The following is a 26,306-nucleotide window of genomic DNA, read 5'->3' on the forward strand; positions in this document are numbered from 1 at the left end:
ATATCTCACACTTTGACTGTAACTTTACAGCCAGATACAGGTCAATAATTCCTAATATTGATTAAAAAGTACTAGTTCCAATGGCAGATTATTTCACTTGTGAAACGGGGAAAATGTCTGGTTATAAGTGAAATAATCTTTTTTGTAAAAAAAAAAAAGGAATTATTGACTAAAAACAAGTTCTAATTTCTTAATGAAAAGTTACTCGTAAGTTAGTTTGGTCTTATTTCAAACATACTTAGATATTTGCACTATTAATTAATAGAAACGAGTGCAGTGTTTAGAAGCAAAACAAAGAATAAGAGCAACATTTTTCATCAGCTATGCTAATCAAAGGTATTTTAGTAATTGGACAACTATGCATGTAAAAGGGGGTAACAGTCCAGAAATTAGAATAAATAATAAAAACTATAAAAACACCTTTGAGGTAAAAAAAAATTAAACTTATTCACCCAGGGCATTACAAAAATAAAAACAGAAAAAAAAATCTTACGTAAGGGTGTGCAACATTTTATAGGAATGGCAGATTATTCGAGGACAACTCCAGCTAGAAAATCTAATTAAAGTCTAATAAACTACATTAGCTTCATCTGGTTAAGCTTGTCTAATTCAAGATGATTCTTATTATCTGGGGGAAAACAGAGCCTGCTCTGCCTGGAAATTTGATTCCTGTGGAAACATTTTGTTGGTTTTACATAAATATATTTCTGAACACACACACAATTCAGGTTACCTGAGTACGTCTTTGTAGAAACACATTTAAATGTTATTACAGCCATGAGCACAAACTGACATTTTTACTTATTCTTTGGAAAGCAGCTCAAGCTACGTCAGATTGGATCGGCGGCATTTACGGCACTCCATATTTCTCCTGGTGACGTTTACACTGGTCCACAAAATGGCGACGGAAAAAGTTGGGATAAAACGCCAGAGTCAGCTGGTTGTCCAACAATTATTGAATACATTTTTTGAAAATGGCTTCTTCTGCTACGTCATTCTCAATCTATGTATACATAATCACAATACTTTGACCTTTTTTAATTCTGCACATAAAAGTGATACAAAGTATAAAAAAAATAAAACTACTCCTATAATTGGTAAAAACTGAGCAACAGCTAAACAAGATTTAATTAATAAAAACTAGCAAACAGACTCTAAAAATTTATTGAAAGTGAATTAGACAAAAAAGCACAACAATATAAAACTAAACTATAATGAAAAACCCAAAAGTATTATAAACCTGGTCTGTTTCTATGCAGATCAAATATACTGCACCATTTTAACCCTTTTGTTTATATGGGCTGTATGATCTCAAGCCTTAAATAACATTAAACGTCTAAAACATTAAACGTTTAAAATAAATAAGTGGAAAAATAAACCCACTATCATTTATTTTCATGTTTTCTGTCTTTCAGCAGGTTTAACATTGAAACTTTGGCTGCATTAGTATTCACTCCACATTCAGGCTGACAGATGAGGAGAAAAATGCAGACATTCAGTGGGAGGATTAGATTTTACAGTGAGCTACCGACAAATGTTTTCCACTCTGGCTCATTTTCTCGTCAAAAAACTATATAGGCACCCATCTGACAAAATTTAATCGGGGGATGATTGATGAGTGATTAATGACCCTAATTAATTGCTTTTAATTTCCGGTCACATGACCAATACTTAAAAATATAAATGGTTGGAAAATAAAATCAACACTTCAAGATAAAATATTGCTGCAAAATACACCTTTAAACATGTTGATTTTGAAAAACATAACAGCATTTCTTCAAATCTTCATTGTAGTAAGATCATGTATGTTTTTCTTGTATGTTGACGAAGACACAAGATTATGTGTGTGGCTGGTTAGCTCAGTTGGTCGGAGCGTGGTACGCATAAAGCCAAGGTCATGGGTTCAATTCCCCACTGGCCAACAGAAACATAAAGTCTTAATAAAATCAACTCTTCAAAATAGCAGAAGGTTGTGCATTTAACCATTATGCACATTGATTTTGAAAAACAATAGAATATGAGCTCTTTACTCAAATCTTCTTTGTGGTAAGATCATATAAGTTTTCTTAAATCCATGTAAACATGCTGAGGTCATGAGACATCCTGGGGGGGGAGGGCATCAGGTGACCGGATTGGGGGAGGGGGGATTCATGTGACCGGAAATTAAAAGCAATTAATTAGGGTCATTAATCACTCATCAATCATCCCCCGATTAAATTTTGACAGAATGGAGCCTATATAGTTTTTTCACATCACAACCAAAAGTCATCCGATGAGTTGATGTAAATCTGCAGCTGTAGCAAACATAAGTTTGCTCAAACCCCAGGGGAACCAAGAGGTTTCCCTCAACTTATTCAAAGTTTGACTGAAACCTTCACTTTCCACACATACTTCACTGTTATGCAGTTTTCATTCAGGTATTTATCATTTGTGTCAAGAAAAGAAGGGAAGACAATGCAAGGAGATAGATAGATCAAATAAAGTGTTACAGTACAGCAATCAGGATTAACCAAAAAAAAAGTTTTATTTAATGTTTTGATCTGCTGAAGCTCAAAACATCATTTACATTTACTGGCAAGAAAAAAACCAAAGAGGCTCCAACTGGAAAAGTACTGCAACAAATTAAACTTACCCAACTCAAACTGGACTAATGAGGAGCTACTTCCTCCTTAAACAACAACGTTAAAAAACACATCCTCGGGTGATGGAAAACATGCAGCTCTCTTTTAGAAGAATCAAATTATCAGTCTGCATGGAGTAAACAAAATAATTTAAGACTGCTGGGATTAATAGCATAAAAACAAACAGTAGAAATACAGCTGGAAAAAAGTCCTACATGGCGAAATCTAAGCTGGAAATAAAATCAATAGAAGAACTAGAAGTGTTTCCACACTTTAACAAAGGAACTAAAGAATTAAACAGGCTGAGCGGTCGCATTGAAAAGAGCTAGTTTTGTTTTGTAGAAGTGAAAGTCTATGAAACACAACTTTATGTAATGTAATAATAGAGTTATTTTTCTGTTAGTTTTAATTTAGACGGTTATCTACACAAAAGTTTATTAGGTCTGAAACAATTAATCAGATTACCTGGGATGAATAAATTATTGAAATAATTATCAACTAATTTAGTTACTAACTAATTGTTACCTGGAGTACACAAAGTCAAAAAAATGCCATTTTGTGACATATTTGGGGCAGTATTTAAACCAAAATTGTACAACATACATTTAAGCTAAAACACTTTTGTCTGTACATAAAAGTCCTCAAGTAGCATAGTTTTAGCTTCACCCAGTTCAAATTAATTATATATTATTAATTAAAATGTTTATTTTTCCTGATTAAACAAGAATTGAGCTGTTCTTCTTTTTATGTATTTCTAAATCTGTAGAATGTGGCAATTTATTATTCAAATAATCAATTACTTGTCAGAATAATCAATAGAATGACTACATTACTAAAATAATCATTAGTTGCAGTACTAATAGTTATTTACACTGGAGCTGCTATTGGACCTTTACAGATAATTTCTGTTATTCTGTGACATTTGCTCAGCATACAACAGTCTTAAAAAATGACTGACTTAATATGAGCTCCCCCAAATTTTCTCCATCACATCATGTCTATTTCTTACAAGGAAGTTACCTTAAATATCTCTCTTTAGTCTTGTCTGCATTCAAAGAAGGTCGAACATTAACTGGACCTAAGCAGCAAATCTCTCCACAGTGAAACTGTGTCTTGTGCTGATTGCTGCACAGACAGCAATATTTAAATTATATAGTTACACTTAAAAATTATAAAGCTTTTGAGATTTTAAACCAAGTTGATTTTTATTTTTTTTATTTAAATTTTTACCGTTTTGTTTCCTGTGAAAACTTTAAAATTCTCCACATTGTGTCCATAGAAAATGCTGAGGCGTGTTCAATACCATCCTGAACAAATGCTGAGGTGTGTTCAATACCATCCTGAACAAATGCTAAGGTGTGTTCAAGATCACCCTGAACAAATGCTGAGGTGTGTTCAATACCATCCTGAACAAATGCTGAGGTGTGTTCAAGATCACCCTGAACAAATGCTGAGGTGTGTTCAAGATCACCCTGAACAAATGCTGAGGTGTGTTCAAGATCACCCTGAACAAATGCTGAGGTGTGTTCAAGATCACCCTGAACAAATGCTGAGGTGTGTTTAAGACCATCCTGAACAAATGCTGAGGTGTGTTCAAGATCACCCTGAACAAATGCTGAGGTGTGTTCAAGATCACCCTGAACAAATGCTGAGGTGTGTTCAAGACCATCCTGAACAAATGCTGAGGTGTGTTCAAGACCATCCTGAACAAATGCTGAGGTGTGTTCAAGACCATCCTGAACAAATGCTGAGGTGTGTTCAAGACCATCCTGAACAAATGCTGAGGTGTGTTCAAGATCACCCTGAACATGTTCCACACATTTTTGACTGGAGTTCATCACTTCAGTGATGAATTAATGGGTCCTTCTACCTATAATAACTCTATTGTGCACCTGACTGAAAATCAAGCCAAAAAAACTCACTGAACCTTTTTCTGTTTTGTGAACATTGCTTTAAATTTCACATTTCTCTATAGATGCTTAAAGGACAACAGAAAACTGTCCATTTATAACAACAGCTATGATCAAGCCACAGCAGTAAAAAGCTACATAAAGAAAATCATTTTTGCTGAATTTCTTTTCCTTTACACAGAACAGCTGAACCTGGTTTGCTTTAGTGAAATCATGCCATGCCACATTGCACATTCATCAAAATATCCTCTGTGTTGGAGCGGTCAAACAATACTTAATGTCGCAGAACAGATGGCCGAACATATCGCCCATCAGTAACCATGGTGACGGCCATTTCCTTCAAGCACTAACAGCCACTAACAGTTTACCTGTTTATTTATAACCTGCCTGTTAATAATGAGAGACTTGTGCAGATGTGAAGGAGTTCACATGAGGTGAATCTGGTGCAGAGTTGGTGAGAGCAAAGAGGAAAGACTCTGAAGTCTATCCGTCTCAACTGAATTAAACTCTACAAATTAAATAAGAAAACCTCTGCAGAAGGTAAAAATGGATCCTTAGCGAGGATGACAACCCGACAATAACAAAGTTACAGAGGAGAATTTTCCATTACTGCATCTGAATAAAAGACGCCAATGCAATCCTCTCACCACATTAATGGTTTTCTTCAAAAATGCTCTCGACAGCGTCAGTCTCAGCACCCCATTCATTTGTTCGCTTAGTTATCTCTCAGCCTGTCATAAACAATATTCATGGTGATTAGCTGTGGATGAAAGTTGGAGACATTAAAAACGTGAGCGAAAGGAACAAAGGCAGGCGAGCCGGAGTGGAGTGTGGAGAGCAGGCGAGTGATGTGGAGAATCAGATCAAACACGTCAAATCCCGTGAAGGCAGAAAGGGAAAAAACAAACTAAAAATGTCATTTATAGACTCCACAGAATGTCTCACACTATACAGCAGCTCTCTAAAGTTTACACATCACTGTTAAAATATAAAAAATCCTTTCAAAATTTCTGCCATGTAGCTTAAATAAATGCATGAATCTACTTTCGAAGAAATGTCTTTTAATTACATTTTTGGCAAAACAGTCACACCTTTTATGAAACATTAAAAGCTAGAATCCTAATTACATGCTTAACTTCTTCCTTGATAGTAATAAAGAAACTAAAATGGCTTCACAAAAACCTTATATTATAATCCAATCAGATTCAGGATTTCAGTGCAGGGTGTAAAAAATGCCTAGAAGACAATTTGAAAACATTTTTACTCAGACAAATTGCCTATAGCAGTGGATGGGATTCGAGGACAGCGACAACCAAAGTAGCGTTTGTCATCCAATATTGATGATGTGTTGGATCGGTTTGCTTTGTCCTGTCTACCCAGTTAAAAAAATAAATAAAACTTGTGACTGGAAGGTTTAACTTTAAGGTAGCTGGAATTGGTTCAATTACTGTCACTCTGGAAAAACTACAAAGACCATCAGACCAAATCAAAGGCAGCGTGTCTGAGCGTGTGTGTGTTCTTTGATAAAGTATTCATGACCTAATCACAGTACTTTCATCTCTCCATAGACAGGCAGAAAAACATAAAACACACAAGGCTAAACATCATATTCTCACTGAATTCGCCTGCATGGATGCCACCCGTTAAAGAGAGGATCAACTTTAAGGAGGTGGTTTGTTTGTTTTTTTATTTATACGCTAACTGAAGACATTCACGACCTAACAAAAATGAACATATGTATTATATCAAATAGTCAAATAGTATATTCTCAAAGATACTGATCAATCCTTCTTAATTATGCAGAGCGGTAACTTTAATCACTTTGATTTCTGCCTCAAGTGAACTTTGAGGGTTTTTTTTAAGTTCCTGGACCTGTTCGTCTCAGGTCCAGTAGGTTGACTTCACAACAAGTCCACTGTATTTATTCTAACCAGACAGAAAATGAAGTTGGTCGCTGGCATTCGTCCAGCAGCAACAGAAAAAGGGGAGGAGCTGACTGTCACTGGTTGCTGCGGTAACTACCAACCGCCAACGACTTATGTAGCGATAAAAGTCAGGAGAAAATAACTCAGTTTTGGTGCTTAAAGAATACATAAACAAATCTCAATTGTTCTTTTTAGAAAACATCATGTCAAATATAAAACAAAATATCTGAATTCTTGTCTCAATTTTAACAAAAACTCAATTTTCCTCTGTTTAAAACGTAGAAACTGCTATGATTAAGAGCAGTTCTTGATTTTTTTTATTATTATTATTAGGCACTGATTAGTGATTTGAAAAATGTATCTAACTCTGGGGAATTAGAAAAAAAAAATTAATCCTTCATCACAGCACTAAATCAGTGCTCTAAAGTTGTTGGATTCAGCTGAATAGCAAACCATCAGGGCTCTAAAATAATTTCAATTTTATGAAGTTTAAACGTACAGAACGCTCAGTGTTCTGTTACAGCACCTTGGTGTGTCCAATCAGAAGGAAAAACACTTTAAATTTCAGTATGTTGCTCTGTGTAACCACTATCTACTCTTTCTGTTCGAGTCTAAGAAGGCCAAATGCATCTCACAAACACCCTTTACCTTTGTGTTTAAATTTAGCCACAGTATGGTTTTAAGCTTTCATAAGCACATGTTTACGCATGCATGAATTGTTTCTCTGAAGCTCTAAACCTTTAAAACCGATTAAGTCCATCCATTTTCTGTTTCCACTTAATCCTGTTAGGAGGCTACAGACCATTCCTGCAGTCAAAGAGTCAGAGGAGACGTGCATCCTGAACAGTTTTCAGACTATCAGTCAACAGAGATAAAACATACACTTATAAAAACAACCTAACAATGCAAATTAAACTTACATGCATGTCTTTAAACAGCAGAAGGGGATATAAACACACCTTTATGCACGTTATGGATATTTAGTTGTTAATATTAACTCTCATTTGAGCTTAATGAGACTGTTTTAAGACAATAAGAAAAACTTAATAGAGATAACTCAATCTAAAAGCAATGAAAAGGCTTTAAGTAATGACTGCTGACAGATTTAAGGAAACATTGGGAACATCATGGAGTAAAGAAATGTGAAATCTCTCCTTGGAGACAAAATCTGACCATCTGCTGGGTCTCTAAATGTTTGAGGCATCATAAAAACGTCTTTTGGTAAATGTAAGATGGACCTTTGTGTCCTTTCTCCTCAGCTACCTCATAAATGCCATTCTGGATGACTTTCTTTTTGTTGTTGAATTAGGGCTGGGAAATAAATCAATAATAGATATCTCAATGGATGTATGATCAACAGCTAAAGACAACACATCTGATAAAATGTTGATAATTGCACTGAACTCTGATCCAGAGCCACACAGTATTCTGGGGAATGTAGGCAGAGGAAAGACTTTTTCATATATTTTAAATAAAACAAAACTAGCTTACAAGTAACTTCTTAGTTACTGCCTCAAGTGACTAAAACAACTACAAACTTGTTTTAGTCAATAATTCCTTAAAAAGGAATTATTATTATTGTAGCATTGGAAAAATGTTCTTTCTACTGAAATAATCTGTCAGTGGGACTAGTACTTATTTTTTAAATCAATAATAAGGAATTATTTACTTACAACAAGCACCTATATGAGAAAAGCTACTTGTAAGTTAGTTTTGTCCTGTTTCTAGTGGACTAAAACACTTGCTCTAGAAACAACACCAAAAATACTTGGTAAGATTTTGTTTTTGGAAGCTGGTGGTCATCCTCCTCAGTAATGTTAACATCAGACATATTTGTTACACACAAGTTGCAGCTTGAAAAAAAAACCCCCAAAAAACCCCATAATAGTAATAATAGACTTCTGTCTCCCAGCAACCAGCAATAAAACTGAAAGTTATTAGTACTTTTCCGGCCATTTTTGCCCTGTGAGCCTCATAAGCGTAGTGAGCACAAAGCACTAAAAATGTTGCTGGCAGCAGCAGCTTTGAAATATGTATAAAAGAGCAATAATGTGTTTTTTTGTGTAGAACAGGTGTATGCACATTGCACTCATAACTAGAGGCTTTTATTTGCTGTATGGAGTTTCTCTGATACACATACCTCCAGGCTATTTGTAATGACACTTGAGAAAGACCTCGCTTCCTATACCCTTATTTCAATTCTGATTCCACATCATACCCTAGAAAAATAAGAAAAGAAATGTGTGTTTGAGTCAACTCAGCACATTTTTAGCTGATCGGCTACAAAGCTACTCGACCGATTCAAGCACACAAACACAAACGCGCAGACAGATGGAGGAAATGTGCCGTATATGGCTTTCACCTGCTGGCTGTGATACGCTGTACATTACTGCAAAATATATTATGAATAATAGAAAAGTGGTGAGCTTTGTAATGCAAACACTCATTTTGAGGAGTTAAACCTCCCCCTTCTGAATAGATTTTAGGTTTCTTCAGTGCAACGACTTAATAAGGACTGTTGTGCATGTGTTGTAAAACCCTGTCCAGTTTTCTGAACAGTAAAATCTTCTCTGTCCATGTTTAAGCCGCTGGCCATTTGTTCCTCATTGCCCATCAGGGCATATTTAGTGAAATAATACATTCCCAACTGAGCTGTCGAGTCTAGCAAATGTTAAATTTAGCATCTCATTATAAAGATTAAAAGTGTCCTGCATTCTGGGGACTCACACTAACAGCAGTCGTGTAAAAGTCTTCATGCACCTTAAACAACAAGAAAATATTTAGCATTTTCGTGATGGATCGATACAAACACATAACACTTTAGAAAAAATGTTTGAGCACAAATGCCGAACTCTATTGTTTGTTATAAACAGACCAACTGAAAACCCAGTTGTGTCCTTATGCAAATCTAAGCTGAACGTAGCCCACAGCGGCGGCACATCCACTGTCCCTGCTGCCCTCATACAGACATGACCTCAGAGTTCAGTCTGGTTTCTGTTTGTTTCCACGCCGCGTCTCGTCCCACTCCTTTTATCCAACGAAACAACAAAACAACAGAGAAAGAAACAAGAAGAGAGCAGAAAACTAGAGAAAATAAGGGCAAATGGCCTCATACAGAAACAGCAAAGGATTGCAGAATGTCAATCTAGAGTTTATCTGACATGCAAATGTAAAACCGTTAACATGACGGGTGAGAATGTTTGATAAACCAGACGAGAAGTAGAAACCAAACTGGAAGGGTGAATCTTTTTTCCAGTGCAATCAAACAAAACGTCCACCTTGATGACACATGGCCGGCAGAAATGCTCAGCCTTGCAGAGTCACAGAAGAACTTGGTTAATAATGACAAAATGAGTGTATCACTGTTTTCACTAAGGCACTCTTTGAAGGAAATTGTTTTTCACTGCTTGGCTGCTCTACCGTAGCCTGAATCAAAGTGTGTTTCACAGCAGAATAGTGATTCCTCTTTCCCCTCTGAGTGAGAAAGCCAGCGCATCTTAAAGTCTCTTCCTCCGTATATTTACTGCATCCATCAGTTTTGCCTAGAGCTCCCTTATTTAACAATGGATGAAAACAGCAGCAGTCATAATCAATTCTGGTGAATATCTGTAATGAGTCACTACTTCTGTTTAATAAATGCATAAAACGTTTCTTTCAATTTTCCCTGCTGTAGAAATTAAAAGATACTGCCTGAGGTATTCTAATAATCCATAAAACATTATGCAATAAAGGGAGGCGATCGTCCAAGGACACCGAAAATTGAAATTATTGACCAAATTGCATTTTTTTTCTTTTATTGTTTGATTTTTCTTTTCTTTATCTTATTTAATGTTTGTTCTTTCTTTTTTTCTGCTGCGACCTGTTTAGACAAAGCTGTCTGAGATCTTTTATTCTGAAAACACAAAGCCTGATGTATGGTCCTCATGGGCCACCGTCCTATTTTAGGTATGTCCTTGCCAAGCAGAGTAGTTTAGTCCCAACATTCATTGATGCTATAACTTCACTTTGGCTACATAAGACACAAATATTCACTTAAAATGTTTTTTTTTTAAAGGTTTCATGCACCCATAAAATTTGTGGCTTGATCTGAAATTTCCTCAATAGTGAAGAAAGTATGCACACAATCAATTGTGCATTCTTTACATATAGGGTTTAGAAGTGCATTTATTTATTTGTTTTTAGCAAATCCTTTAAACTTATATTTTACAGTATATTTACTTATATTTTTACTTGTACATAAGTAAAATATATTATTTTAATATATTCTATATATTATTTAATATATAGAAATGACAATTTTATATATTAAATGTATCTTATATTTAAAATCTAAGCTATATTTCTAGACATATATATCTATAGATATATATATATGTCTAGAAATATAGCTTAGATTTCTGCACATTGCACTGTTAACTAGGGGCTTTTATTTGCTGTATATATAGACATATATATGTATAGATTTATACACACACACACACACACACACACATATATATATAGCTTAGTTTTTTAAATTTAAAGTTAAGACTTAAAATCCTAAACTCCAGTTAAAATTCAGTTTTTAAATTTAAAACCTAGATTCAAAAACCTAAATCCAATTCTTAAATTTAAGTTTCTTCAACTTAAATTTAAATAACATTAAAATCTAGTTAAAAACTATTTATGTGTTAAAACACCAGAATAAACAGCTGACTATAAACCAGATGCACCTCATACAGAAGCACTAAAAACAACTTCCACATTCATCAAGCACATCCATAGATCCAAGGCATTCAACAGGAATGACTCACATCAATTCACTTAATAGGTGTGAGCAAAAACGTCAAGGGTGACTGGATAATGGCTTTGCCCTCTCACTGACTTACACTGTATTGAAGATCTGTGGGTCCTACTAAACCCTGTCAGTTTAAAAAAGTGGCATCAAATTGCACTAGGAATGAGTTTGGGCTGAACAATGGCTGCTGGAAAAGACCATTCAGTCGTCTTACCATTCAGAAACCAGCTGCAGCATTCTAGTTGGTTGTGCAGGAGGCTCCACTTCTACTTTTCAAAGATGTACGTTTGTATAATTTGTTTGCGGCCATTTTCATGTGTGAGTGTAAACATTGATTGGTGGGTGTGACCACCCACACCTGCTGGATTTAAAGTGACAAGACGACCTAAAACAGCTCATTCTGAAAGGAGTTCAAACTTGGCAGAACTAAGAAGAATAAAATCACATTATATAAGAGTGATTTTGTTTAAACAATTTACTGAATATGCTTTGTACAGCCTACAGACCTATCCTAACCAGTTCAAGGAAGCATCACCTATAATAAAGGTTCCATCTACTAGGATGATGAAGAGCAAATAAAGGAGGATGTTTCAGGAACACAAAGCCAAGGGAACTCTCAACTGGTTAAAGAGAAATGAAAAAAACTTGTTAGAATGGCCAACTTGACCCAACTCCTATAAAACTATGGAAAAAAGTGAAGTTCAGAGTTTATAGGAGGGCCCTCAGAACCTTCAACACTTAAATATCATTTGCTAGATGTTAGTTTCGAACTTAAAATTCTGCTCTCATCCGTTTTCAGTACAGCTACTCCCATTCAGCGCTGCAGTCCTGTCATCTTTTGCCAATTAATACTTAACCTCAGGGTATCTTTAGCTTTTGGAATATCATCAGGACCACTGCACTCTACAACTCTACAGAAAAAAGTATGAATTAATTAAAATCAGCAACTTTTAGTACCTCTGATCCTTGTGCAAATTTATCATACACAACAAAAACATATAAAGGAACCTAAATCAAATAATATTTTATAGTTACTGTATATATTTATTCAAGGCAAATTAGAGGCACCAAGCCTGAAATTTTGGCATGCTAATGTAAACCTTCTCAGTCTCTCTCACCCACACACAATCTCTGAGGTTGTAAAAGTTCAATTACCCTCCACTCCAGAGTACCCATCAGGTTACAGAGGAAATTCTTCATTAAATGATCTCTGTCTGTTCTTGTGTTAATGTTCTCTAACAGGAAAAATGCTTACAAGTTATATTTCTACCAACAACAGCCTGTGTCTTCAGAGGCATTTAATGGCATTCTAATGGCACAGATAATGTTTAATCAATAATGATCATAATATGATGACTTCATAACCATTACAGTTGTGTCTAAAGGTTCTTTACTCTAAAGTCTTTACAGTATCAACCTGATTTGTGTCTTAGGCTGAATTGTTTTGACCGAACTCTAGAGTTCACTTGCCTAGACAGTTTGGTTCGTTTTGATTGTGCAATCAGACTCTGATGTTGACCAATAAAATCAAACTCTGATCTGCCTAAAATAAATAAATAAACAGATAAATAGATGGCTAGATGGTTAGATAGATAGATAGATAGATGAGAACTTGGCATAATAATGATTGTTAGTTAAACAGGAGATACCACTGCAGGGTTCCCCCAGTGTATATTTCTGCCCAGGCTGAGGAGGTTTGCTTCAAATGACCGACGGATGTCTGTGGTTCCCCGAATGGGGAAGCTCAATTAAACATCTCTGAAACCCCGACCAGTGGCATGTTTATGACTGTTCCCATAGACGAGACTACCCCGGCTGGGTAGCTCTCTCTGAGAATTGGGGACAGTTTTTCCACTGTTCCGAAAGGGATAACCGACCCGAACAGGAACGTTAACCTTTTGGAGCAGCAAGCTGGTCCAGACATCCTGGATGTGGTGAGGACAGAGGCCGCACAGCAGGGACAAACTGTCATGGAAGACACCGAGGAGAACTACTTTAAGTTCTCCAACGTTTTCCAAAACAGTTGGGTGAATGCCACTTTTCAATCCGTCCTGAACCTGAGCGTGACCAGGAGGTGTCTCGCTCCGGACAAGGTGTTTATAGAGGCGTCATTCATCCCATGCTGTGCGGGTCTTCTCCACTCACCCGTCCACCATCCAGGAAAACACATTTCTCCTGAAGAGAGGTCCCCAGGCCTGATGGAGCTGAGGGAGAGAAAACTGGGCATGGGAAGAGACTTTGAGATTTTGTGTTTGTTGGAATCTGTGCTGGTCTGGCTCGACTCTTTTGGTGGCAGTACGGATAGGGAGTTGTACAGTGCAGGCAGTTGTACGACATGTGAAATGGACTCCTTAGAGCTTTTGAGTAACGGCCCCCTCGTTGTACTCCCATTGTCCACATCGCTAGATCTCTTTTTATCTGTTGGGTGGATTTGGAAGTCAAACCTATTTGTTCAGGCTGCGGATCAAAGCTAAATCACAAACACTGCCTCACCGACAACAATATCCTGGTCTTTTTTCTGCCACAGTTGGCCAGGTGTATCAAGAAACACAAAGTCATTCCCAAGCCAAGCATCGATGTACCTGGAGAATGTGGAACAGAGAAGTACCACCTGTCCTCCGTCATCTGCTGTGGTTCCGACCCAGGCCAGTTTTACACCTACTTAAGGCATGGAGAGCAGACACTGAAGGCTGTTGATGAACATGTCTTCACTGCAGACAGCCGCTGCAGGGAAGACATGTACAGAAGGGGCTTCATGTATGTCTGCCAAAAGCGAACAAATTAAGAGTAACTCCAGGAAACCACATAGTGTGACAGTTTCTTCAGCCCCTCCTCCCCAAGACGATAAAGGCGCTTTCGGAGAGGAGCTAGAAATGTCTAATTTGGTTGAAGAAAATATCCAAGATGATAAAACTAGCAAGCATTTTGAGGCTGGAGAAGTTTAAGTGACTGAGAAAGAACATGTTCAGTTACTTAAACATTCACGACCAGAGACACAAAAATTTATGGGTTGAAAGGGTAAAAAGATTTGACAAGTTTCCTGTTTGCAGGTTTCTCTCTGGGCGCTCCGGCTTCATGCCACAGTCTAAAATCATAACTGTTTGTTAATTGGTCTCTAAATTCTCCTTAGGAGTAAATAAAACATTAATTTTGTGAATAAAATGGTAGCAATCATAAAACTATGTGAATGTTAGTTTTAAGATTTAAAATGCTTATATTCACAGTGAATCCATGTCAGATATTATATTGATGGGCAGGCTAATTGCTGAGATAAGGCATAAAATCTGGAAATATGAAATACTCTTCCACATTCTCATTTTCCTTTGTTTATATTTATTTAAAAATACTGGTAAATGCTGAAAACCACTTCAACACTTTCTAGGTCTGGTTTAACTCGCTGGTTTAAGTGAGATATTTCTTTCAATAATTGAACAAATCCTAGAAGGTATTTGAACACAGAATTTTTTCATTCACTGTGATTTCAGAATAACTCGGCATATGTTTGTGGGTGCTAACCATACATGTCATATATATATATATATATATATATATATATATATATATATATATATATATATATATATATATATATATATATATATGTATTATTTGCTATTTATTTCTTACATTGTGTGTAAATTGTGAGACAGTTTTTATTTTCGTTATTCTTGTGACAATGACAATAAAGATAGATCTATCTATCTATCAATAAATATACATGTATGTGTAACAGGGTTTTATTTTAACAATATTAATCAATGTGAAATTTGTCAAAATTTGTTTATTTATTCTTTGAATGTATTTTATTTAGTCAACAAGTTGTTTTTTGTAGACATTTATTGGTGTTTTAAATTCTGTTATGCTGCCTTTGGCAGTTGGTGGTTACCATAGCAACCAGTAACTGACAGCTCCTCCCCCCGTTTTTTCTGTTGCTGTTTGTAACTTAGGATCAGCTCTGTTTTCTTCACAAATACTATATTTTAACATACATTTTATACCAATTTAATAAGATACAGTGTTTCATGAGTAAGCTTGCTATGTTTTATATATCTTTTTAACCATTATTATTACTATAATTAATGTTGCCCATTTTAGTCACGTTTAATTTTATAACTGTTGACTGCTGCTAACTGCTCATTGGGAGCTATTGCTTTGTAGTTTTAGGGTTATTTATTTTGTTTTATTTAATGTATAGGGACAAAAGCTGATGGACTGATGTTAACCACCAACTTGATTTTCTCTTTTGTTAGAATAAATACAGTGAATCTGAGTGTGTCTGTCATGAAGTCAACCTATTGGACCTGAGACGAACAGAAGGGTTACATATGTATAAATATAAACCAGTAGCTGCCCATGTGGATTTAGCAACATGTAGAGAGATGTAAGGTAATCTCACCTCTGATTTAAAACCCTGTTTGTTCCTTTTAGTGATGAAGAGGAGCCCTGAGGCTATCTGTGAATGTATAAACAATATGTGTGTGTGCAAACTGCGGTGATAAAGTGGTAGCAGAATGAATGGAAATTATACTCATTCATCTACTCAGTGCACAGAATTGTGCACATGCAACAAACATGTTGCATGTGCACAGCATGTGAACAGCAGCGGGAGGAAAAGCTATTATGATGAAAGTCAGGGATGCATGTTGTTGTTAAAAGCCTTCATAAAATAAAGATAGCAGCAAAAAACAATAAATTTCTTAATGATAACTTAACGAGGTAATTCATGACAAAAAACACAGTTAAGATCCTTTTTTTTAACTTACTGTATATTTGTATTCTGCAGATACACAAATTTAAAGTAACTCGACAACAAATGTCTGCAGCCCAAATCCTTCACAAGAAAACTACTCAAGTTTAAACAAAAATACGGGAAAACTAAAAAATAAAAATTAAAAATTACTTCTCAATCACAAACTCACTAATAACTTTGGGTGGTATATATTATAAAAACTTTAAATGTGGCAATGAAAAATATTACAAATGCTCTCATTCTTTCTAATTGTAAAGTAGATATTTGTTAATTATCAAAATAATTTGCAACTTTAGAGCCAGCATTTTTATATTTTCCCAGTTTTGTCCATTTTCTCCTACAAAATGTTCAGCTGTATAAAATCAAAGTATCCAACACAGTTAATGACTGTCAGGCATTAAGACAGATCCAGTTTTACATCTTTTTTCAGTAAGCTCATAACAAATGGAAACATTACTTTAAAAAAACATACTTTCACATGTTGAGACATGTGAATCTAAGTCTGTTTGCAGTTTGAAAAATAAAAATAACAGATTATCCTGCGCTATTTATAATTAAATCTTCAGAGAGACTTAACTATATCTTGCTACAACAGTTTGGCTATGGCAAAATGTTTCGCATCATACTTGAAGCGACTCGCCTTACTTCACAATTTTAGGGTCAAAATCTGCTGCAGTGTTCTCAGTTTTATTTAATAACCAAATGAGTGTGATTAAAGACTTAACAGAGTAAAAATGATCTGAGGAAAGCAGCCAACTAGAAAATAAACAGTGAACACTGAAAGCAACACCCAAGATAAAAATAACTTCTAACGCCAGCTATCTCCGATAAAACAAGACAAACTGGACTCAGAATGAATTTGTGAAGTTCTGCTTTTTTCCCAGTGGAGTAAAGCTCTGATAGAGACATCCTGCTGCATGCTGGTGTATGCAGAGCTGCACAACAAAAGCACAGGAGGCAGAGAGGCTGTGCACTCCGATAAGAACATCAATATATCTGCACACAGCAAATAGCTGCTTGCTGTGTGCAGATAATGTGCCCAGTATTGATGCCCATTAATGGGTGAATAAAACCAATGAGATTTGCATCAAGTCCAAGATACCACAAGTGAAGAAAACAAGTTTAAGTTTTGCATCATTTAGAATAATAATTGAAATTACAAACTACTGTAGAACTGATGCACATCTCTCTCCACATGAGACAAATAATGCTGTAATTGTTTCCACCTGCACATTTCTAATTGTCGTTTTATGCCGAAATCCTGGCCGACTTTTTCACAATTAAACGAGAGAAGGTTGAAAACTGACAGCTAAACGTTGTCAACTAAATCATACAAGAATGTGGCTCATAAATAAATGCCTAAATAGCGGTTCATTACTCATTCACTATGTGTGTTCTCTCTCTTATTATGCATATATTCAAATATTCTCTTATTTATCGTAGCTTATTTATTAATCAGCATAGAACACACGCAACAAAAAAAAAGAAAAAAAAGAAATCTAAACTCTTTCTGATTGTCACCCTGGGAAAAAATAGAGAATCGTGTCAGCTCAAAACACACACACTAGAGATGGTTAATTAGTGAAACTCCTTGGTTGATATTTTTGTCTCAGGAACAAACCAAGAGACCCAGAGGCAGAGAAGAGAGAAAACAACCAAAAAGATGAGAACAGGAAAGGAAGGAGAGGAACTGATAAAAACAGAGAACAAGCAGAGGAAGAAAACATCCATGCTATGCTAAGCTAAGCTTTCAATGTATTAGCATAATTAATAGGGTTGCACCAATTGCAGTTTTCTGACAGATCGCCGATTACCGGTCTTTCAAAAAGCCTAACCTGCTAATTCCGATTTTGGCTGATACCACTTTTTTGTCTGAAAAGTTGCTCGATGCAGCAAGAAAGTTGCTGAATTGGCAACAGGGGGGGGGGTAACTATTGTTAACTGTAAATGTGTAGACTTGTTCTAGTGGGGAGGTCTGTCAGTCAAACCTTTGTCACAGAAAATCAGAGGACAGTGACTGATTTCTAGACCTTTGCCAAGGTAGATAAGATCAAATCCTTGTGTAAAAATCAGCTAATCATCAATCTCCCAAAATTAAGAAACTTGGCACCAAAAAAAAAAAGGAAAAAGAAATCGGTTCACCCCTTGTAATTAATGCCTTATTATAAGACTGCTAGATGAATTGAATGGTAAAATATAAAAATATAAACTAGGACAATGTTTCTTTTGGAGAACTAATATGACAGAGATGAGTAACAAGTTTCTTGAATTAATTTATTTGTTTATATTTCAAAGATCAAACTGCTCCCATCATAACTCAAAGAAGATTGTGCAAAGTTCGACACGACACAAAATTTCAGCATCTCTAACTTTCTAAAAACTAGCAGAAAATGTGAGATAATAACTGGGGAAATAAAACATTACATTGTTGCTCGCTTTCCACTTCAGGAAAGATCCCATCACACTGTTATCTTGTTTTGATGCTAAACACAGACGCTGCATTTTGTTTGCACACCACTTTGATTAATAAACTCCAAGAAAACTGCAAAACGAAACACAGTTTCCTTAAATCAGGGATAAAAACCCACCTCCTTAGAGTTGCCTTTGATTGATAACAACTAGTATGTTTAAAGACGATTCATGATGATGGCATTTTACAAAATGTAAAATTACTTCTTTCATAATTGGTGACTGTTTTTATCATGTAAAATTTGAACTGCCTTGGTTTGCATTTGGTGATTTAAGATGCGTTTTCAGCTGCACTGAGCTGAAAAATAAACCTGATGACATTTATGTGCCACACTAGTTCAGCAGTATGATAGTATTAAATGTTTCAGTCATTAGACAAGTACAAAATATTTTTATTTTTATTTTATTTTATGCATGTATGACCAACAACTAGCCTTTTCAGACCGTGTTTTACTACGTATGCTGCCGTGCTTCTACAAACCAAAGGAGTGCTTTCAGGAAAGCTGTTTTCTTTATTATTTTCTGACTCTATAGGTCACCTGAGGCAGCTGCAGAGAGCATCATTAGAGTGAGAGATGAGGGAGGACAAAAAAAGTCAGAAAAATGAAAGTGGAAAGAGAAAGAAAGAAAAAAACTAATAAATAATGAACAAAAACAAACAAGTCTGAGGGCAGAACCCCAGCAGGTGGCTGACTGGGGGGCAGTTTCCACCAGTAGCTCCCTACAACATGATGGAAATATGACTGGGTCCATCCTGCAGGGCGGGTTGGTCAATACCTCCAGCTCACAGCGGCCTGACAAATAACCCTTCAGACGCAGCTGTGGAAAACAAAGCTTTGCAGACGACTGTCTCCGTTTTCTGCTTCTTTCTACCTAATGTCGCCATCAAACTCTCTGACAGCCTGCATGCAACACAAATCCATCACCACAGCAGCCCTGCTGGTGTTATTTCACTTTAAACTATAATAAACAGGCAGGTAAATTACTACTTCTCATGTTGTATCACAGTTCAGAAAAACTCCTGATCCTGTAATGTGTTGGAAGACAAATACCACCTGTACAAGATCAGGAGGTAGATTACTTATACTCCATGTTTTTTCCCCTGGATGTCGATGCAATTTACTCTGCATATTTCTGTGATATTGATTTATAGATTTCCTGTTACTGGTGACCTCCAGTGAGAGGAAAATGGAGGAAAAGAGCCAAAACGAAGGAGGAGATAAGTCCAGAAAGGGTGAGGGCTACATTTGGAGAGCGAAGTGATTCAACAAGATGACAGGTTAAGAATCACATTTAAATGACTAATATATGACAAATATAACACCAGTAACACTGCGTTTACTGTCATTTATCACCAGATGTTTTGCAAGATTGAGTTTAAGTAAAATTAATCTGAGTTGTATTACAGTCAACATGACATCGTTTTATCCATCAAAGTTCAGCAAATTTCAGTTTACTAGACGAAACAGTGAGTTAGATTGACAAATACTGGTTTAAAAAGAAGAAAAGATCATCTAGTAACACTGTGAATTTGTGGAGTTGACATGAACAGACAGTATGTTGGGAACAGGATATAACAGAGAAACAAAAATAAAAGCTTAGCAAAGTAAAACTAATTCCACATTAATTTCTATCAACTCAAAAAACAAAACATTTTATTAATATTTTACACTGCTTCCAATTTTACATTTGGAAAACGTAGTTTTTAGGGAAGAAGGATATATCGGCACCAACATCGGTATCGGCCAATCTTAATCTTTTTACATATTAGTACCGATCCAATAATCAAAACTGGGTCAATATGAACAACAGAGATTTATTTGTTTTCATGTTGAAATGATACTGAAATATTTGTAAATATCGGTTATCAGCCATAGCAGCAACATTAATATTGTATATCGATATCGGCCAGAATTTTTGTATCGCTGCATCCCCAATAGATTTTTTATGATTTTCAGAATATCAACAGAAAACCCTAAAAAATGTGGCAATGATAACCAGTCAAAGCATCAAATGCAAAATGAGTCCAATGTAAACAAACATGCTAACCTTATGAATTAGAATCTTTTCATTCATTAACATCACTGTGGAAATACAAACCAGTTTTGATATCTAAAGTGGAACTGCAGACATGATTTTAATGCTGCTTCCCGCCTGTTAAGTATCTGAACAAGCCGAAACAAACTAAATGAAAGAACAACGCAACCTGCTTGATAAGTTCCTTAATAAATAAATTTGAGTTCATTCTTACTCTATTCTGCTGCTGTTAACCGTTTTCTCCGTCTTACATCACTTCTGATTTCTTAAACAAATCATCTGTGGTTTGCAAAGGGTTTCCTAATCCTCTTTTCCTCTTTCTGGTTCCTCCTCCCCCTCTATCTCCCGGTCCTCTGCGCTGTCTCAGTTCATCGCCCATCTCTTCTGAGTTATCGGCCAATTCAGTGGTACAGCCACGGGATGATGAAAGGATGAGGGAGTAAAAGGAAAATGGGGGGTGGAGGGCATGATGAGGAGAGATTGTGATGTGAAATCAAAGATCAAAAGACCTTGAAGCGCTCAAATGTCAGCTAACTGGGGAGTCGTACCCACCAGCAGACAGAAAGAGCAAGAGAAATGTTTAGACATTTTAAGAGTTTTGCATAAATTACAGGGTTTGTAATGTTTTTAACACTATTTCCTTTTCAACTGCATTGAGTCTTGTCACCGGTTAATTAAAGCGTCACATTTTTGTAAGTCATGCACTTTTAAGCGTTTTTTTTCTCTTTCCAGTATGCGATATTTAACATTCTTTGATACTTTTAATTCAGGCAGCTGGAATATCCTCATTATCTCAGTTATTCAGCATCTTTAATAATCTCTCTCCATTAACTAAAACCCACAAATGTCAAAAAAAAAATGTCAAAAAATGCTTACAAGTGCCTATTTTAATAGGTGAAACATAAAATATACCTTATTTTGGTATATTTTGTACATGCATTAGTATGTACAGTGGAAACTCAACCCTGTTGTGGGTGCAGCCAATCAGTGGAAAGGAAAATAAACGGCGCTCCTGGATTGGATGCTTTGTGATTTAAAAAATTAAATCACACACCTCAAGATATGGGCAAGAGGGCTGTTATAGTCAACTTGACTATTTTATCCTTCCTAATTTTGGTGTCAGGCTTTAATCCAAACTTTATACATTAATATAAAGACACAGTTCCTCATTTGTAAAGTGTTTCAGCATCCCAAACTGCATTTTTTCTCCCTTAATATTTTAAATATGCTATAAAAAATAATCTGAGAAGAGGATCTTTGTGCTGTCAATCACCTTAATGTACACGCTGCTCACACTCTCCCCCTTGTTCTCTGCTAGCTACAGCCAGTTCACCTCAACAAAGTGTCGCATGAAGGCTAAAGCTAGTTAACATGGCCACCATTGACGGCCAATAAATTGTAATAAATTAGCATATTTAGCAGCACCTACACAAGCATGATCAACAGCGTTTTGTCCTTCTTCCTGTCTCTGATTGGTTGTTTCTGACAGAGTGGTGCATTTCTTCAGATGGCTGTAGTAGCATTGGGAGAAGGAGCTTGATTTTTCAGCAGGTTGTCAGATTCATACCAAACTGTTACGACATGGTGACAGTTTAACAAATATGTAAGAAACATGTTTTTATGGAAGTTACTAACCCCAATAAGCAAGAACTCATTATCAATATCATGATAAATTAAAACAAGCTCAATAATTTCCACTTTTATCTCCAATCTGGTGCTTTGGTCTCATCTAGCACCTTTTTATGAATGACAATTTTGTTTACAAAGACTTCAGTATTCATTTTATTTGTGGTTTTATTTATTTTGATATTAAAAATGTCTTCCAGTTCCAGTGTTACATGTTCATTAGAATCTAACGTTTATTGACCTTTGAAAATGGGTCCTTGCATAATCATTCTATAACCTAAAAATGGTCTCAAAACAACAATATCACCATTTACTGCAATAACGTCTGGGACAATTTATCATCCAGCGGAACCTGTTATCGTGACAGGCCAAACCCCAGCCACACTTGATCCTCAGTCCTGTTTTCCTCATGGATAGTGCAGTCTGTGCTCCTTCACCTGTGAAAATGGGAGATGTCCTTGACTTGCAGGGATAGCCGTACTCTCTCAGAAAAAGAGAAAAAAAGAAAGAGAGAGAGAATGAAGGTGGCTGAAGGAGCCATCCAGTATTAAAACAGCGAACACAACACCTTTCCCCCATCCGTCAAGCCCCTTACACTCTATAAGGTCGGTCAATATCAGCCTGACCGTCATTATGAGACATCATTGCCACGTGTTAAAATTGGATTACATACAGCCTTCAGCTAAATGACATTCATAAGACCAGAGTGAGTCTGAACTCGACGTAACAAGCAGGTCTATGGAGCTGATGCACAGCCAAACACTTTGCCTGCAGAGCTGACCATTCATCAACCATCACCTATTGCCTTCTTTAATCACTAAATCACTAATCTGCTGTCGTAACAGAACAATGAGTCCCACGAAGCTACTTCTCTCTCATCTGAAGCCATTTGAACCATCGCTCAGTTATTACAAGTTTCCTCCCGAAGGCCTCTTTCTTTCTAGCTAAAACTGGCAACAAATGTGTTACCTTTGATGAGAGCAGAGACAGCATGGCAGCGTTTAGGCACGGATGAAATCCACAACAGGTTCTGAAGTAAGGAGCCACCCGGCGCAACGAGAGGAAAATTTCATGTGATTTCATCAGCCATTAAAATGCCACAAGTGACCTTTAGAAAAGGGGAGATATGCATAGTCAGGTTGAACTAAATATCACAGTAACAGCAGGACAGCGACTAAAAATGAGGTGAACGTTGCAGCAGCAGCACATCTCAAAACAGACCTAAAAACACGATTGCTAAATAATTTTTCATTGCAGCAATTAATAAGGGGGGTTTTTCTTCCTTTAACACACATTTTATGCTCAGGGGTTTTCCAAATGGAGTCAATTAAAGGAGCGCCTGATTGTAATTACATAGTTTTAGATACACTGGCCCAATGGGACTGCAGTGGTGCTGTGTTTGTCCTTCCTCTCCCTGTCATTTACTCCTCCCACTGCTTCACGGTCTCTTCATCTCCTCCTGGGGGTGTTTCCAGGGAGGGGCTCATTATATCCAAAATTCCCCTTTAGTCTCTTGAAGAGGCAAAAACAGACATCATTCAACTGGGATAATGTCCTGAAGCCATTATCAGGACATTATGTCTGTATGTTGGACTGTATCCAACATGCAGAAAATTACTATAATATATTGTTTTTCTTTGGGGTTTTTTTTTTTAAAGGGACCCAGTGTTTCACCTATTTTAATAGGTAAAACACTGTACATGCATTAGTATGTACAGTGAAAACTCAACCCTGTTGTGGGTGCAGCTGAACATAATTATCAGTTGAACATAATTATCAATACCGACGGATATGAAACCCTTAAATCGTGATATGCTTTTCAGTCATATCGCTCAAAAAATGATAGATTAACTCTAAAACAATAATCATGAAATAATAATAATAATAATAATAATAATAATAATAATAATAATAATAATAATAATAATAATAATAATAATACTCTGTAAATTGTTACTGTGATGTTTCTTTTAAACAGAGTCATGCTAATGTGTGTGCCATCCATTAGATACCTTTCTGATGTAATGGTAAACACGGCGTTAATCCCCCAAATTTTATTACAAAACCAGTTCTTCCTTTTCCAGTCAGGTGCAGTAAGGCAGCCACACAAATGAAATATGCATTGATTATTTGCTGGGCGCTAACTCCCAAAATAATTCCCTTCTTAATGAGGTGCAGGAAATAGGCTTTGGGATTTCAAAGTTTTTGGAGCACATTAGCACATTAGAAGGTGGAAAGAGCTCAAATTTCACAAAAGAGATTGAAAGTCGCAAAGGGTGTTTCTCTCTGTCCCTGAAACAAGAGCTGAGGGTGTTGTGCCTGGCTTGGTTTTCAGTAAAACAGAGATGAGAAACAGATGAGAGAAAGAACCCTGAGGAACCTCATTTATATTCAGGATGAAAATAACAGGACTGATGAAGCATTTTTTCTTTGAAGCTTTACATGCTGCAGTAACACAGCACCTGGGCCATGTACACATCGGAAAAAAATACATTTTCAACAAACTTAATGAACCAAACACTGGCTGTCGCAGGATCTGTTTAGCATTTCTGAGGCGACCACTGACTGGCGAACCAAACTCTGACGGTGGCGAACCGAACTCTGACGGCGGCGAACCGAACTCTGACGGTGGCGAACCGAACTCTGACGGTGGCGAACCGAACTCTGACGGTGGCGAACCGAACTCTGACGGTGGCGAACCGAACTCTGACGGTGGCGAACCGAACTCTGACGGTGGCGAACCGAACTCTGACGGCGGCGAACCGAACACTGACGGCGGCGAACCGAACTCTGACGGTGGCGAACCGAACTCTGACTGTGGCGAACCAAACTCTTAACATTTATTAATTTAAAACCATCTAGTCTGATAAAGTCTGTTAGAGTTTATAGTTAATTTAAACTTTTTCAAAGATTTTATTGCAACTCTCTGAGCTCTGTATCCTAAATTTCTAGGATGGGGAAAACCATTATTTAACATCTAAACCAGCTGAGTAATCACAGCTGTACTAAAATGAAATTTGCACCAATAAAAACTAAGTCAACCCTCTCCTTGACTTCAATTGTGTGTAATCAAGTGGATGACACAAAGAATAATTAGTGACATTTTTCCAATAACAGCTTTTTTTTTTGTTCGTTTTGAAATGAGTCACCTGTGTTAATCAGGTGTCATTCTGACCTTTTCTGACACGCAAACTGTCATGAAATCTCAAAGATTTTGTATTTTACTTTAATGTCTGGTTGATTTTCAACCAGTTAAGTTGGTGAATAACTGGACCATACTTTCAGCTTTATTTTCGTTCTTTCTGAAATATATCTAGAAAAGTCCTCCACTACTTTTTCCTTCAATATGTTAATACTCAAACCATGATGAGAGAAATATGATCTGAAGAGTTATATTTTAATCTCATCTGACCAAAGTATATTGCTCCAGTGTCATGAAACTTAATTTTCCATTGGAACTAATAACGTATTTTTGAATTTGAATTTTGAATTGAATGAAAGGTTTCTTCAAATGTTCTGTGGTAAATTTTAAACAAGCATTGTCATGGGTTTCTTCAGCAGTAAAATCTAAGAAAGTAGTCTTAAATTTGTCTTAAGTTCAAGAGAAAAACAATAAAAAAATCATGTCAAAGGACGTAATCGGCTGCACTCTATTTCATCATCATCTTTAGTTCATTATCTACATCTATGTCCACATCCAACTAATTTATATTGATTAGTTTTATGATAAAAAATGGCAAAAAATGCAACCACAGTATGTCCAAAATATTGAGAGATTATCAGCCTCCTGGATCACTGCTGAAACTTTGAGTTTTATCTCAAATCCACATGAATTAAATGACAGAAACTAATTTTCTCACTGCATCTTTGATTCCTTTTGTCCAGCTGTAGACTGCTAGACTCTGTCCAATCAGAGTCAGGTATTGTGTAGTTGGTGCTTTTAATCAGTGTTCAGTTAATTAAATCCAAGTTTATGGAACACAAAATGTCACAAAAGTAACTCTGTCCTTCTAAAATCTTTCAGAAAATTGTAAAAGTGCACTGAATCGTATCGTTTGTCAAATATCGTGATACATATCGTATCGTGCTCAGAATATCGTATATCATATCGCATTGTAAGATTATTGTATCACTACAACCCTACTTGCTACCAGACTAATTCACTAATTAACTGCATAATAAAAATATGAA

At 36.3% G+C, this 26,306-nt stretch overlaps 1 protein-coding gene across 5 annotated transcripts in view; it reads right to left on the reverse strand.

Moving 5' to 3' along the window:
• smyd3 (SET and MYND domain containing 3) overlaps positions 1-26,306 on the reverse strand; it is a 74,545-nt gene that overhangs the window by 19,900 nt on the left and 28,339 nt on the right. The gene's annotated exons all lie outside the window — the stretch shown is intronic.

Source organism: Gambusia affinis, linkage group LG02 (assembly GCF_019740435.1).
Source record: "Gambusia affinis linkage group LG02, SWU_Gaff_1.0, whole genome shotgun sequence".
Classification (NCBI taxonomy): domain Eukaryota; kingdom Metazoa; phylum Chordata; class Actinopteri; order Cyprinodontiformes; family Poeciliidae; genus Gambusia; species Gambusia affinis.